The sequence below is a fragment of the Lygodium microphyllum genome, chromosome 24, assembly GCF_053477565.2.
Source record: "Lygodium microphyllum isolate KBCC chromosome 24, Lygodium_microphyllum_v1.1.10, whole genome shotgun sequence".
Classification (NCBI taxonomy): Eukaryota; Viridiplantae; Streptophyta; class Polypodiopsida; order Schizaeales; family Lygodiaceae; genus Lygodium; species Lygodium microphyllum.
Window position 1 is genome coordinate 51487076 of NC_141158.1, and position 13604 is coordinate 51500679.

The following is a 13604-nucleotide window of genomic DNA, read 5'->3' on the forward strand; positions in this document are numbered from 1 at the left end:
TGTAACCAAATACAATGCCTTTCAGGTGTCCACTCAGTTTATGGAAAATGTCTTCAAGTTGCATGGCTTGCCACAAGTCATAATACATGATTGGGATGCAAAGTTCATGAGCAGCTTTTGGCAGACAGTTTTCACCTCCATGGGGACCAAGCTTGCTCCATCCATTGCATACCACCCTTAGACTAATGGTCAGACCGAAAGAGTGAACAAATGGCTTGAGACATATTTGAGGCACTTTTGCCATGATGTACATCACAGTTGGGATACATGGCTCCACTTGGTTAAGTTTGCATATAATAACTCCACTCACTCTAGCATTGGAGTTTCCCCTTTTGAGGCCTTATATGGGTATAAGATTCCCCTCCCCACAGTCTTATTTAATGATAAGATCAATCCTCAGAGTCATGCTGAGTTGGATTGCATGCAAGCTTTATTTCAACAATGTAGAATGAACCTTACAAAGGCCCAAACACACATGAAACTCTATGCTAATGAGAAACAAATGAATTTGAAATTCCAAGAAGGGGAATTGGTCCTTTTCAAAGTGCCTAAGTCCTGCTACTCAACTCTCAAAGAAGGCAGCAATAACAAAATGGCCCACCCCTCCATAGTGCTTCTATGGCCCATACCGGATCCTGAAGAGTGTTGGTGACTTGGCCTATGCTTAGAACTCCCCCCTACCACCAAAATCCACAGTGTGTTTCATGTCAACCCAGCTAAAACCCTTTGTAGGCTCCTCAGTGGACTATGTGGAAGAACTTCCCCCCATAGATAAAGAAGGCATCACTGAGTATATCCCTAAAGCAATCATTGTGCAGTGAGATAAGCACTTACGGTCCCGATCCATTAAGGAATACCTCATCAAATGGAAAGGCCTACCCCTAAAAGAAGCCTCTTGGTGCCCAACCATTGTCAACGAATTTCCCTACCTCCATGAGGCCCAACAGCTGGAAGACTAGCCGGTCATGCCCCAATTGACAACCCTCTGCTTGCAAATTACACATTGTTTTAGAATACTTATTCAAATCTTAGGCATGTGCATCCTACATAGGTTGAAAGTATTCATCATAAGCTTAATTTTGACATGTGGTATGCCCTATTTGGAGCAGCCTATCCAAAGTTATGACTTGTTTACTTCAGCAAGACGGTGGTCCTAGACAGCATGTTGTCCCTAGTCTCTACCCACCCAATTTTCATTGTCAAAGGGCTCAGAGTAGCACTTTGAAACCCTTCTTTAGCCCATCCATCACTCCCTTCTACTTCTCCTTGTTTTTTAGGGCAAAAACCTTCAAGATGGGGATGGATTGTAACAAGCGGGATACATACAGACTAGGGTTTAGATACCCAGTCACACTGATTGGGGTATATAAGGCATAAGAGCCCCAAATTAGGGCAACTAGTTATTATCAAGAACATACTCTTCACCTTTATCTCCAGCTTCCATGGCTTCCTCCTTCCTTCTCTCCTCTTTACTGTCTTTCTTTCTCCTCGTCTAGTCTTCTTTTCTCTTATTCTTGCTCTCTTTCTCTCTCTTCGGCTCTTCTCCTCTCTCCTCTTAGCTTCATTCATTACACCAGTGACAAGTGTCCAAGATCAAGCATCAATGAGACATCCCGAGCATATAGGCTCTATAGCATCCATAGACATCAAATACATCTAAACTGTAACTATGCCAGATAAAGAAATAGCCAAAATAAGCTCCGGGCAATCAAATGTCAACAAACCCAAGTAAGCCGCATTAGCAATCAACTCCAAGACAATGTAACTAGCATGTATAGAGATGGTATAAGCCAAGCATGTCAAGTCCAATCAGGCATAAGCAAGTACATGCCATAAGTACATCAAAGATGGAGACCCAAATGCTATGCGGAGTGAACTCAAGCTCAACCAATAATCCGAGAGAAAATCCAAGCTCTGTGTCGATCCCCAAGAGTCATTGCATCAATGTATACATCCAAGACATAGCCCGAATCCAATAGGCATATCCAAACATAAGCAAATGAGCTTCAACCCGCTGCCTGTGTATAGCAATGGTTCACTGCTGAAAATTGTGATTTTTTAGCCCAAAAATCAAGCCAAAATCATGGCAAATCATGTAAACAACATCTACCAAGCATAGGCATCAAAGGCATAGCATACGGGCATGAAGTAGCGTATGTAGAGAGCTTCTATGTAGATGTAAATGTCAATTGCAGACATAGACAACAAGTCTACTATTCATATAGCCAAATTAGAGCTGAATATTAGTGTCACAAAGCCTCTACAAGGCTCAAAGCATGCCAAGGATCAATCCAAGTAGTGCCACAATGCCCAAGAGTCCAAGCATGATCATCAGCAATTGGAGGATGAGTTGTCTAGGGGCTACCAAGAACTGGTGCAAATCATGCTAAGTTGTTGTGGCTTCTACTACTTCTACTGAGGCTATTCAAGGTGAAAGGGGGCTCGATCATGAGCCACTGAAGTCCTAGTGCAAGCCCAAGATAGCCTACAAAGGGTTCACGCAAGATATGGTGTGACCAAGCTCCAATAACACAATATTAGTGAGTTTGGGAATCTCCCAATTCCCATTTTTTGAATACTAAAAATGTGGCACCCTGATAACTGTTAGGATTCATATCCTGTCGGAGGGCAGTCGGACTGCCACGTGGCACTAGACAGTCGATTGCATTTAATGCAGTCGACCTACATTTACCGGGCGCCTATTTTGTGGCTATTTATAGCCGATATTCCAGCAGTCTTCTCCCACTTCTATTCACAGATTATAGGCTAGAGGCTCGTGCAGATTACATCTCTGTTTGCAGATTTCAGGTTGGAGATCGTGCAGACTGCAGTGGACTTCGAGGTGAACAACAAGTTGCATCGTCAAGGTGGAGATACGCAATCCCACGCACTGCGCCCGTGTACATATCTGCATATCTTTGTATACAGCACACTTTATATAGCAGATCTTCATCTTCCACTATCTCTTTCTCTCTCTTCTCTCTGCATTCTCTCTCTCAGTCTAGGTCCACACTTCCACATCGCTGCACTCTAACATGGTATCAGAGCAGTGTAGAAGGGCTGGCTGAGTGAAGAACCAACCTGAAGAGGAGATTCCATCGTGACACAAGGCTACGTTTCCAGCATTTGAGGGCAAACGGGAGGGCTACGCCTCGAAACAAGGCTGAAGCGAGCATGGACACGTAGGAAAGGAGTCCAATAAGTGGATTTGCTGCTGTTTGTTGCTGTTTGAAGAGGAGAAAGGCTAAGTTTTCAACTTATAAGTGCAGGTTTTGTTTTTTCATCGCCTCCGGCGGGTGAAGAAGGTATGTTACGTGGAGAAAAGAGCCCTAGCAGGCTGCGTTTTCACAGTTAGAGGGGGCTGCTTTTGCGTTTGTGAAGGCATTATAGGTGAAGATGTCTACAGAGATTGACTTGGAGTTCTAGATGATCATGGACCGGAAGGTGCCTGTCTTACCGGCTCTTCCCGCAGACCAAAAGCTCGATGGCGACAATTACCACATCTGGCGTGTGATGATGTTGGCCATCCTTGAGTCCTATGATTTGGCAAAGCTTGTACAGGAGGAGATCGACTGGCCCTCGGTGAGAGATGAATCCAAACTCTCTTCTGATGCTCGTGTGGAGTTGGCCAAGGCACAGTCTCACTGGGACAAACTGAATGCCCGGATTCGTTCTTTTCTTTTTCTGTCTTGTACTATAGCCGTTATAGCCACATCGAGCACTTGACGGTGGCTTGTGAGATATGGCTAGAGCTTGATCAGATGTATAACCAGATGACCCTTATGAAGCGGGTTTCTTTGGAGGTGCAGATGCGAACCTTTTCTGTGAACAAGTCTTCTTCATTACGGGAGCACATTAACAAGCTTAGACAGCTTCAGATGCACGTTCAGAATGCGGGGAAGCCGATTTCCTCCGAAGACATGGCGATCACACTTTTGTCCCAGTTACCGCCACGATTCGGTGCTTTCTACTCCGCCCTTATTGCTTCGGGGCGTGAGTTTACTCTTCGGTGGGAAGAGCTGGTTCCTATGGTCTTGGACCAAGAGGAACAACTAAAGGGGCAGCATGCTTCCAAGTCGGAAGCCTTGACAGGTCAAGCCTCTCAGAAGAAGGGGAAGGACCAAAAGAAGAAGAAGGAGGACAACAAGTCAAAGAAGGACAAGGACAAAGAATCCACATGCCATATTAGTGGAAAGACTGGCCATTGGAAAAAGGATTGCTCTGACAAAGACAAGAAGGACATAAAGGATTCTGGAGCGGTGGCTGCACTCTCATCAGCTGTGTTTCTTCATCTAGCTGTCATTGAGGACTCTACACCGAATGCTTCTAATACTGTGATGACAGCTCCCCAAGCTCAAGAGTGGATCGTTGAGGACTCTACACCGAATGCTTCTGATGCTGCGATGACAGCTCCCCATGCTTGAGAGTGGATCATTGACAGTGGTGCCTCTCGGCACATGACTCCTTCATCAGTTGGTGTTGCCCAGTTGCGACCTTCGCGTGGGTGATTCTCATTGGAGATAGCTCTTCGGTGTCTATTGCAGGACGGGGTGAGGTGCAGCTTATTCCAGATGGATGTGATGGTACCCATACCTCAGAGGCATTGCATGTGCCAGGTTTAGGGTATCATCTACTTTCAGTTCATAAGATTTGTTCCCTTGGACTTTTGGTGGAGTTTGACAATGATTCGGTGGAGTCTTTGATCGTGGGTCAAGAAAGGTTCTCTCATCAGGATATGAGGAGAATGGCATCTACAAATTGACATCTTCTACTGCCCTCCCTACTCTTCTTCTTACCTCTCAAACATAGTCAGAGCTATGGCATGCTTGGTTTGGTCACCTCAACTATGATTATCTTCGGAGGGCGTCACATGGACAGCTTGTTCGAGGGTTGCCGGACATAGTGGTGAGCCAACAACCATGCATCTCCTGCATTCGTGGGAAACAGCATAGGGATGTGATTCCCAACAAAGCTTCGCGGCGGTCTTCTTCCCCGTTGGAGCTTGTATCTACGGATCTTTGTGGCCCTATGAGGAACAAGTCCTTGAGAGGAAGCTCGTACTTCATGTTGATCATAGATGACTACAGCAGGATGACTTGGGCCTATTTCTTGGCATTGAAGTTGGAGGCTTTCTCCCACTTCAAGGATTGGCTTCTCTTTGAGGAGAACCGATCGGGCGGCGATTGAAGACCTTGCAATCCGACAAGGGTGGTGAGTTTGTTTCTAATGAGTTTGCTCATTTTTGTGCAGATAAAGGTATTCACCAGGAGTTTGCTAACACTAACACTCCTCAAGAAAATGGCATTCTTGAACAGAAGAACCGAAGTGTGATCGAGATGGCGCGCACCATGATGGAGCACCGACAGACACCTCAGTTTTTGTGGGCCGAGGCTGTGGCTACTGCAGTCCACATCCTTAACCGGTCCCCCACTTTGGCCGTTGATGGGATGACACCTTTTGAGGCTTACTTTGGGACTAAGCCCGATGTTTCTTATTTTAGGGTTTTTGGGTGTGATGCCTATGTTCACATTCCCAAGGCTCATCATGATAAATTTGAAGCAACTTCCCGAAGACAAGTGTTTGTTGGCTACAGCTCTCAGTCCCAAGTAGCAGGCTCTTTGACCTCTGTCACCTTTGTCATATAAGTAAAATGTTTTACAAAAAAACCACTATAAGTAAGCTTATCCATAGGGTACCTGACTCTCTGCAATCGTCTAAGCTATGGTGTACTACTCGATTCCCCTCTCTCATGAGGTAGAATGTACGTGTTTTGCCTAGTTGGTGCCAAGCGTATACACAGTTGAAATACCAAGTTCACTGTGTAGACTGTTAACTGAGTCATAAGTTGAGGTCATCCTGCCAGGTGTCATCATACCAGATGCATTCTCAAGGAGTTTTTCTTTCCCTTTGTTGTCCATCACATCATATCTCCCCCTCACTGACATACTGGTGTCAGTGGAAGGTGAGCAATGCATTACTTTGTTGAGAATCAACTATAAATACATGTGTAGAAGACATATCTGATGGCATTGCAGTCGGTGATGCATACCAAGAGGCCATCTCATCATAGATGACATCTCTGCACACTAATGTATCCTGAGTAGAGGGATCATAACATTTGTATGTCTTCTTCTCCTGTGAATATCCAATAAAGACACACTCATGTGCTTTTGGATTGAGCTTTTTCCTTTTCTCATCAGGTATGTGCACATAAGCAAGACAACCAAATACTTTCATCTGACTGACATCAAGCTTGTAGCCATACAGTTTCTCAAATGGTGTCATCTCATGAATACCTGCAGTGGGAGTCCTGTTCAAGATATACATGGCTATCATAATAGCCTCAACCCAATAATAGAGCGGCATACTCTTCTCATTCATCATTGCCCGAGTAGCTTCCATCAATACCTTGTTCTTCCGTTTTGCTACCCCATTCTGTTGAGGAGTATAGCTGCAGGTAAGCTGCCTATGTATGAAACTTTCAGCCAAAAAATTGTCAAACTCATTTGACACATACTCCCCACCATTGCCAGATCTCAAAAAAGAGATATAGCAATCAAATTCCTTTTCAACCTGCTTTTTAAACTGCTAAAAAATAGCAAACACCTCGACCTTTGTTTTCAAGATATAAACCCAAGTATAACGATTGTAATCATCAATAAATGTCACATAGTACTTGGAGCCTCCCATGGATGCATTATGGGTTGGCCCCCACACATTAGAGTGAGCTAACTGCAACGATTGTATACTATTTCTTACATGACTAACAAATGGCAACCTGAATTGTTAGTAAATTGGCAAGCATCGCAGGCATGACCAATATTTGTATACTGAAACTTGGGCAAACCTATCATAAGCTGTTTGTTTTGCATCATTTGCAGCCGTTGAAGATTAACATGTCCCACTCTCTTATGCCATATTTCCAAGTCTCTAACTGTGCCAGAGCCACGGGCAAACATTGTTGATTTTAGCTTTGGCAAAGTGGTATCAAGAGTAAACATCATGCCATTCCTATGACTGTGAGCAATCAATTTGCAGCCATTACCAAACTCCTCAATGAAGCATCCATGCTTGTTAAATTGGACCTGGAAATTTTTCTCAGTCATCCGAGACCCACAAACAATAGATTTTTAGCAATTGATGGGACATGTAGTACATCATGTAAGTTCTTCTTCCTGCCATCATTGATTACCAAAGGTACTTTGCCTTTATGTTCTATACTATGCTACATATCATCCCCTGTGCATACATAGCCATTCTTCTTAGGCACCATATCTATAAACCAATCAACATGAGGTGTCATATGATTCGATGCCCCCAAATCAATGTACCAAACTACATCATCATGAGACTTCTCAACAGCCTTGCCTTTCACATATTTCATGGCAAACAATCTATCCCTAGATGCATCTTCTGTGACAGGACGATGCATAATGTCCATGTTGTTTGCCTCTTTGATTGCCCCATTTCTTTTAGCAATCCTTGGAAACATGATCATACTTTCCACAATAGTGAAAATCCTTATCCTTATTAGGATTTTCAGATGGGTGTTGTTGCTGTTAGGAGCCTCTGTCTCTAGGGCAAGATCTCCCCTTGCCTCTAAAATTTCCATCTCCTTGTGCATTTAAACCTTGCTAGTTATTATGACCATAAGATACATTTTGCTGGCCTCCTCTGCCAGAACCATACCTCTACCATGGCTACCATGACCGTGTTGATTTGAATAAAAGACAACATCCTTGTTCTTGGAGCTGCTAGAACCTGTAGCCAAGCCAAGTGTAACCTCCTCATGAATGAGCAATGCAACTGGCTCATTGAAATTTAGCATTTCAACCCACATAGAGATGGAAGTATCAAATGAATTATATTCAGATCCCAAACCATTTGATGTCACTGTAACCATGTCTTCATTTGCAACTTCTGTGCCAATGGATGCCAACTGATTTGCAATGGTCTTAATCTCTGTGACATAATCTTGTATATATTTGTCTTTTTTCTATCCATGTTGTTAAATTTTGCTTTAATTGTATCTTCCTAGCACTTGTAGTTGTACCATAATATCTTATCAGAATGTTCCATGCATATTTTAGTGACTTGTAGCTCATGATCTGCATCACCATAGCATCCGAGATACATAGAGACAACCAATGTAAAACCCTACGAGCTCTTTCTGTCCAAGCTCGGTGTGGTCATCTTTGTTCAGCTATAGGCTCTCTAAGAGCTCGGGTTCAGCTTCTGCTTCAGTCACCAACTCCCAGTATCCTTTGTCTATCAAGAAGTTCTCCATGCAGAACTTCCATATGGCATTATTGTTACTATCAAGCTTTTCCCCCACTATTTGGGTTATGTTGCCAGTCCTATCTGCATTAGCCATATTGTACCAGACAATATCTAGTCATTGACAGACTTCTTGCAAGCCAACAAGTCTAATTGACTAATTGTAGTCTTTGATTGTTTATGAATTTTTTTTGCAATAAACTCACTATTAAATCCAAAGTATTTCAGCCCATCAACATCTCAAAACCATCCACAAGCATGTGGCATAACTCGTAAGTATATCAATCAATACATAGACCATGTAGTTTGTAATATTTCCATGTAATAAAAGTTAGTTGGTTAGTTCGAAAGTTAGTTAGTCAAATAATAAGTTAGTAAGATTACTAACTAAAGTAAAAACTAACTAACATTAATAACTAATAATTTTTATTTAATTAAAAATATTTTATTTAGAAAAATGGAGAATCGTAAATCCGATATTTTTCTCGGATTGACAAGGACCGTAGCCACCCTTCACGTAAGTTACAATGTGAACGAGACTTATGAGCTATATTAATCACTATTATTAATGTGTATAATTTTGATGGTCCAAAAATATTAGATTTTGGGCAAAACTAATATATTTTAGATATTTTAGATATTATCCTAAAAAAAGATATGGAAATTTCTAGAACTGAATATCATTTTAAAAAAAAGACAAGTGATGTTTTAGTTAGTTTGGAGATTTTATAAAAAGGAAAAAAATAAAGAGAGGATTTGCGAAATCGTGCGCACCGCGATCGTAGTCTACAGACAGAAAACAACACTTCAAACAGAGAAAAGAAGAAGGAGTGAACTAAGAGCTTTCTAAGAAAGTGTCTTGGAGTTTTACCCCCCTTTCGGAGCCAATGGAACCATAAAATTTATGATCTGAGCATCAAATCACTGATTTTTCCAAGATCCCCCTCCATAAAGAGCTCCTCTTCTCAGCCACAAGCATCTTCTCTAATTCACTATAAACATGAGGCATGAGGGGGCACAAGGAAGCACAAGGAGACCTCGAGGGGCTGCGAGAGAGAGGTAGAGAGAAGGATACCCCTCCAAAAGATTGTGAGGAAGAGCTTGACAAAGAGAGAGAGAGAGAGAGAGAGAGAGAGAGAGAGAGAGAGAAAGAAAGAAAGAAAGTTATATTAACGTCTTCTAAAGACCAAAACTGGCCTATGAGACAAACTGTGATACAACTGATGAGGTCCAGCTATCCAAAATAAAAGTGTTGAATGAAAAGCTAAAAACTGGAAACTAAAAATACAGTGTTGTGAGTGTGATAAGTGTCATGTATGTGTATGTGCGTATGTAGCTCTGGTACTCCAGATAATGGCTACAAAAGGGGAACAAATGTCGGCTGTGATAGGGGAACAACTGTCGGCTGTGATAAAGTGGTGCGATGTGTATATGTAACAGATGCAGGGAGATATACTATAGCAGGTGATCCCTCCTGGATGCAGGATGTGGTACATCGGCGGTGGAGAAAGAGCAAACTGGAGATCTGAGATCCAATGTGTCAAGTGTCGTCGGATCTCAGTCTACTGTCGATGTAGATCAAGAATCCTCCGGATCTCCTGTCGGTGTGGCTGTGGGGTCCGAAACCCACGGATCCTCGTGCGGCGTCGGGTACGCTGGTCCTCAGCCTGCTGTAGTGTGAGCCCGGAGGTCTTGCTGGAGGCTGGTACAGTAGCTCTCACTCTGTCTGTCTGAAAGAACTGTGTAATAGTCATCTGGGTGGGCCCCTCTCTGACTGGGACCCGCTGTGTGCTCTGCTCTCTGATGTGCCATGCCTTGTTGAGAGATCGAGCTCCACTCGTGATATGCCAGGGTGACCATTGTGCATTTATGTCACCGACTTGTCAGTTGGCAGATGCGGTTGGTACACCGCCCATGAATAATAGCTAGATGACAGCTATCCTTATCTACTCTAGTTCGTGGCTCAGTTAGTATGCCACCTTAGTTATTTGAGTTTGGTTTGAGACCCATATATAGGGTTCTTCTATTTCTTTGTATGAGAGTTCTTTTTGGCTTACACAACTAAGAAGAGGAAAACTGTTTTCAGCCTCCACCTCTGTGTGTATTCCCCCCATTGTGCAAGCAAGAAAGCTACAAGTGAGACTCCTTCCTTCTCTCCCACAATCTTGACATGGTATCAGAGCCTTGTTCATGGTAAGGAGCTCAAGAAAGCAAGCCAAGCTCGCGGTGTTCTGGTAACAGGAGCAGTGTTGCTTTCATTTTCTGTTTTGGGAGCAGATCTCTGTAGGTAGCACAGCCGGAAATTGCAAGAGTGCATTGTCTCAGGTTGAGACGCCCTTCGCGGTGAAGCAAGAGGGCAATATATGCTGCGGGATGGGGCTTTAGCCCTCGGCGACCCTGTTTTTTTGATTTGAGGCCATTTCGGGGCCTGTTTTGGAGGCGGAAGTTTTCTGCACGCACTCAGGAAAAGGCCCAGTTTTATACTGTGCAGCCACTGTTCTACAGGTCGGTGAAAAGTTACTGTAGAAATTGCATCGTATGCCTGTGCACAGAGACGTTGGGAGTTACAAAATCATCCTTGTTGCCTGTTGATGTAAAATCGTCACTAGGAAGTGACTGTGTGGTCAAATACCACTTTCGTCAGTTTTGCAGATTTGCCCTTGTGAGGCTGAAGTTGTGTTCTTTGCAGTGAGAATTTTTTGCAGTGTTCTGTAATGGCGTCTGATTCTCTTTCACAGATTGTAACTGAAAAGCTTGACAAGAACAACTTCCAAGCATGGAAGTTTAGAATGACAAATTTCCTTATGGGAAAAGGATATTGGGAATTTGTTGCAGGAAATGAAGAAGAACCAGTTCTTCCTGATGTTCCCAATCAACAGCAAATGCAGGCATTTAAAGCATGGCATGAGAGAGCCAGGAAAGTTATGTACTGGTTGTCTATCAGCATTTTAGACTCTATGATTGTGCATATTCAGGATGCAAGTACGCCAAAGGAGGCATGGGATACTCTGTCAAAAATGTATAGCACAAATACGCAAGCGAGGAAAATGCAGCTCAAGCAAGAGTTGCACAATGTGTAAAGAGAAAATATGAGCATCAATGACTACCACATGAAGGTGAAGAAGATCGCAGATGCACTTGCTTCCATTGGGTCGCCAGTGGAAGATGATGATTTAGTTTCTGTGACCTTGAATGGTCTAGGAAAGGATTATGCACAGTTTCGGACATCCATTTCAGTTCGTGAAAGATTTCCTGATTTTAAGGAGTTGATTGCTCTTCTAATTTCTGAGGAGCAGAGAAATGGTGGTGCATCTTCTTCAGGAGGAACTTCAAAAGAAGCTGTCTTCTGCTCAAATGCTGGAAGAGGTAGAGGCAGAGGTAGAGGAGGCCGATTTGGAGGCCGTGGTAGAAATCAGAATATGCAGCAAACTCAAGAAAACCAGTCCTATGGAGGAGGACGTGGTAACTCTAGAGGCAGGGGGAGCCAAAGAGGTCGTGGTGGATGGCAAAGAGGCCAAAATGCAAACAATAATGTTGAATGCTACTACTGTGGTAAAATGGGTCATATGGCTAAAGACTGCTATAAAAAGCAGAATGACATCATGAATGGAAAACTGCAATAAGGGAATTATGCATCTTCTAGTAGACAGGGTGATGACAGAAATGAGCATTTGTTTATGGTGCAGCACATAAACAATTCTGTGACAAGTGCAGAAGAAAGCAACGATGTGTGGTATGTTGACTCAGGTGCATCAAACCACATGACAGGTCATGCAGAATGGATGGAGGATGCAAGGAAAATGGAAAAACCAGGATTTGTGGAGACTGGTGATGATATTGCACATCCTATTGTCCAGATTGGAAAAATTCCTTTGTCTATGCAGGATGGGAAAAAGAAATACCTGTCCGATGTATTTCATATCCTGAATATCACCAAGAATCTGGTTTCTATTGGTCAAATGGTTGAGCAGGGCTTGCAGGTCAGATTTAATCCTCATGGATGCTTTGTTGAGGATATGAAAAATAAAGGTCGCTTGATAGCAAAAGGAAAGAAGAAGGGCAGAATGTTTACGTTGGATGCAGACATGCCTGAATTGAGTGCAGCAATGTTTGCACATGGGACCGGTGTAGTTGCAGATATTGATATCTGGCATAAACGCATTGGTCATGTTAATGTACAGCGACTTAAATCAATGCAGGCCCAAAATATTGTTGTAGGATTGCCTAAATTCAAGGTTGCAGAAATGCATAAGGTATGTGAAGCCTGTCAGTTTGGAAAACAGGCAAGGAAACCATTTCCTAGACATGTTCAAGAGAGTAAGAAGCCATTGGAATTAATCCACTCTGATGTGTGGACTACTAAAGCTGCATCTCTTGGAGGCTGTCATTATTTTGTCACTTTTATTGATGACTATAGCAGAAAAATTTGGGTGTATTTTATGAAAAAGAAAAGTGAAGTTTTTGGGCATTTCAAAACTCTTAAAGCTATGGTTGAAAAAGAAACAGGCCTGCAAATAAAATGCCTAAGGTCAGATGGAGGGGAAGAGTACCTCTCAAATGAGTTTGCAAGGTTCCTGCAGGAGCATGGCATAAAGCAGCAATATTCATGTAGTCATACCCCACAACAAAATGGAATTGCAGAAAGGAAAAACAGGCATATTGGAGAGGTATCTCGTGCCATGCTCAACGAAAAAGACTTGCCAGATTTTTACTGGGCTGAAGCAGTTGCTACAGCAATCTATATAATGAACAGGACTCCCACTGCAGCAATACATGGGATGACTCCAGAGGAGAGGTATACTGGTAGGAAACCTAATATTTCTCATTTGAAAATTTTTGGTTGCATTGCCTATGTACATGTGCCAGATGAGTTGAGATCCAAGTTGGATCCAAAAGCTGAGAAGTGCATCTTTATTGGTTACTCTCTGTAGGCAAAAAGGGTATAGATGCTATAACCCTTCTACTTGTAAGTTTACAGTGAGCAGAGATGTTGTTTTTGATGAGATGAGTAGCTGGTATAAACCAGTAAATGTGATTGATAATGTAGATGCACAAAATGGTAATGCTGCACAGAATTCACAGCAGCAGTCACAAGATATTAGTGGACCTAAAGCGTCCTCTAGCAGTGGTTCACATTCTTCGCCATGGACAGGCAGATTGAGATCAGGAGAATCTTCTCAAAGCATTGCAGATAGTGGTATTCAGGTATCACGAAAAGGAAAAGAGAAGGTAGATCAGCCCATGTTTGATGTGAATGCAGGTCACTCTTATGTGGATGGTGAATCCAGTGGCTCAGAACAGAGCATTGATGATGAGTTGGGTATTCC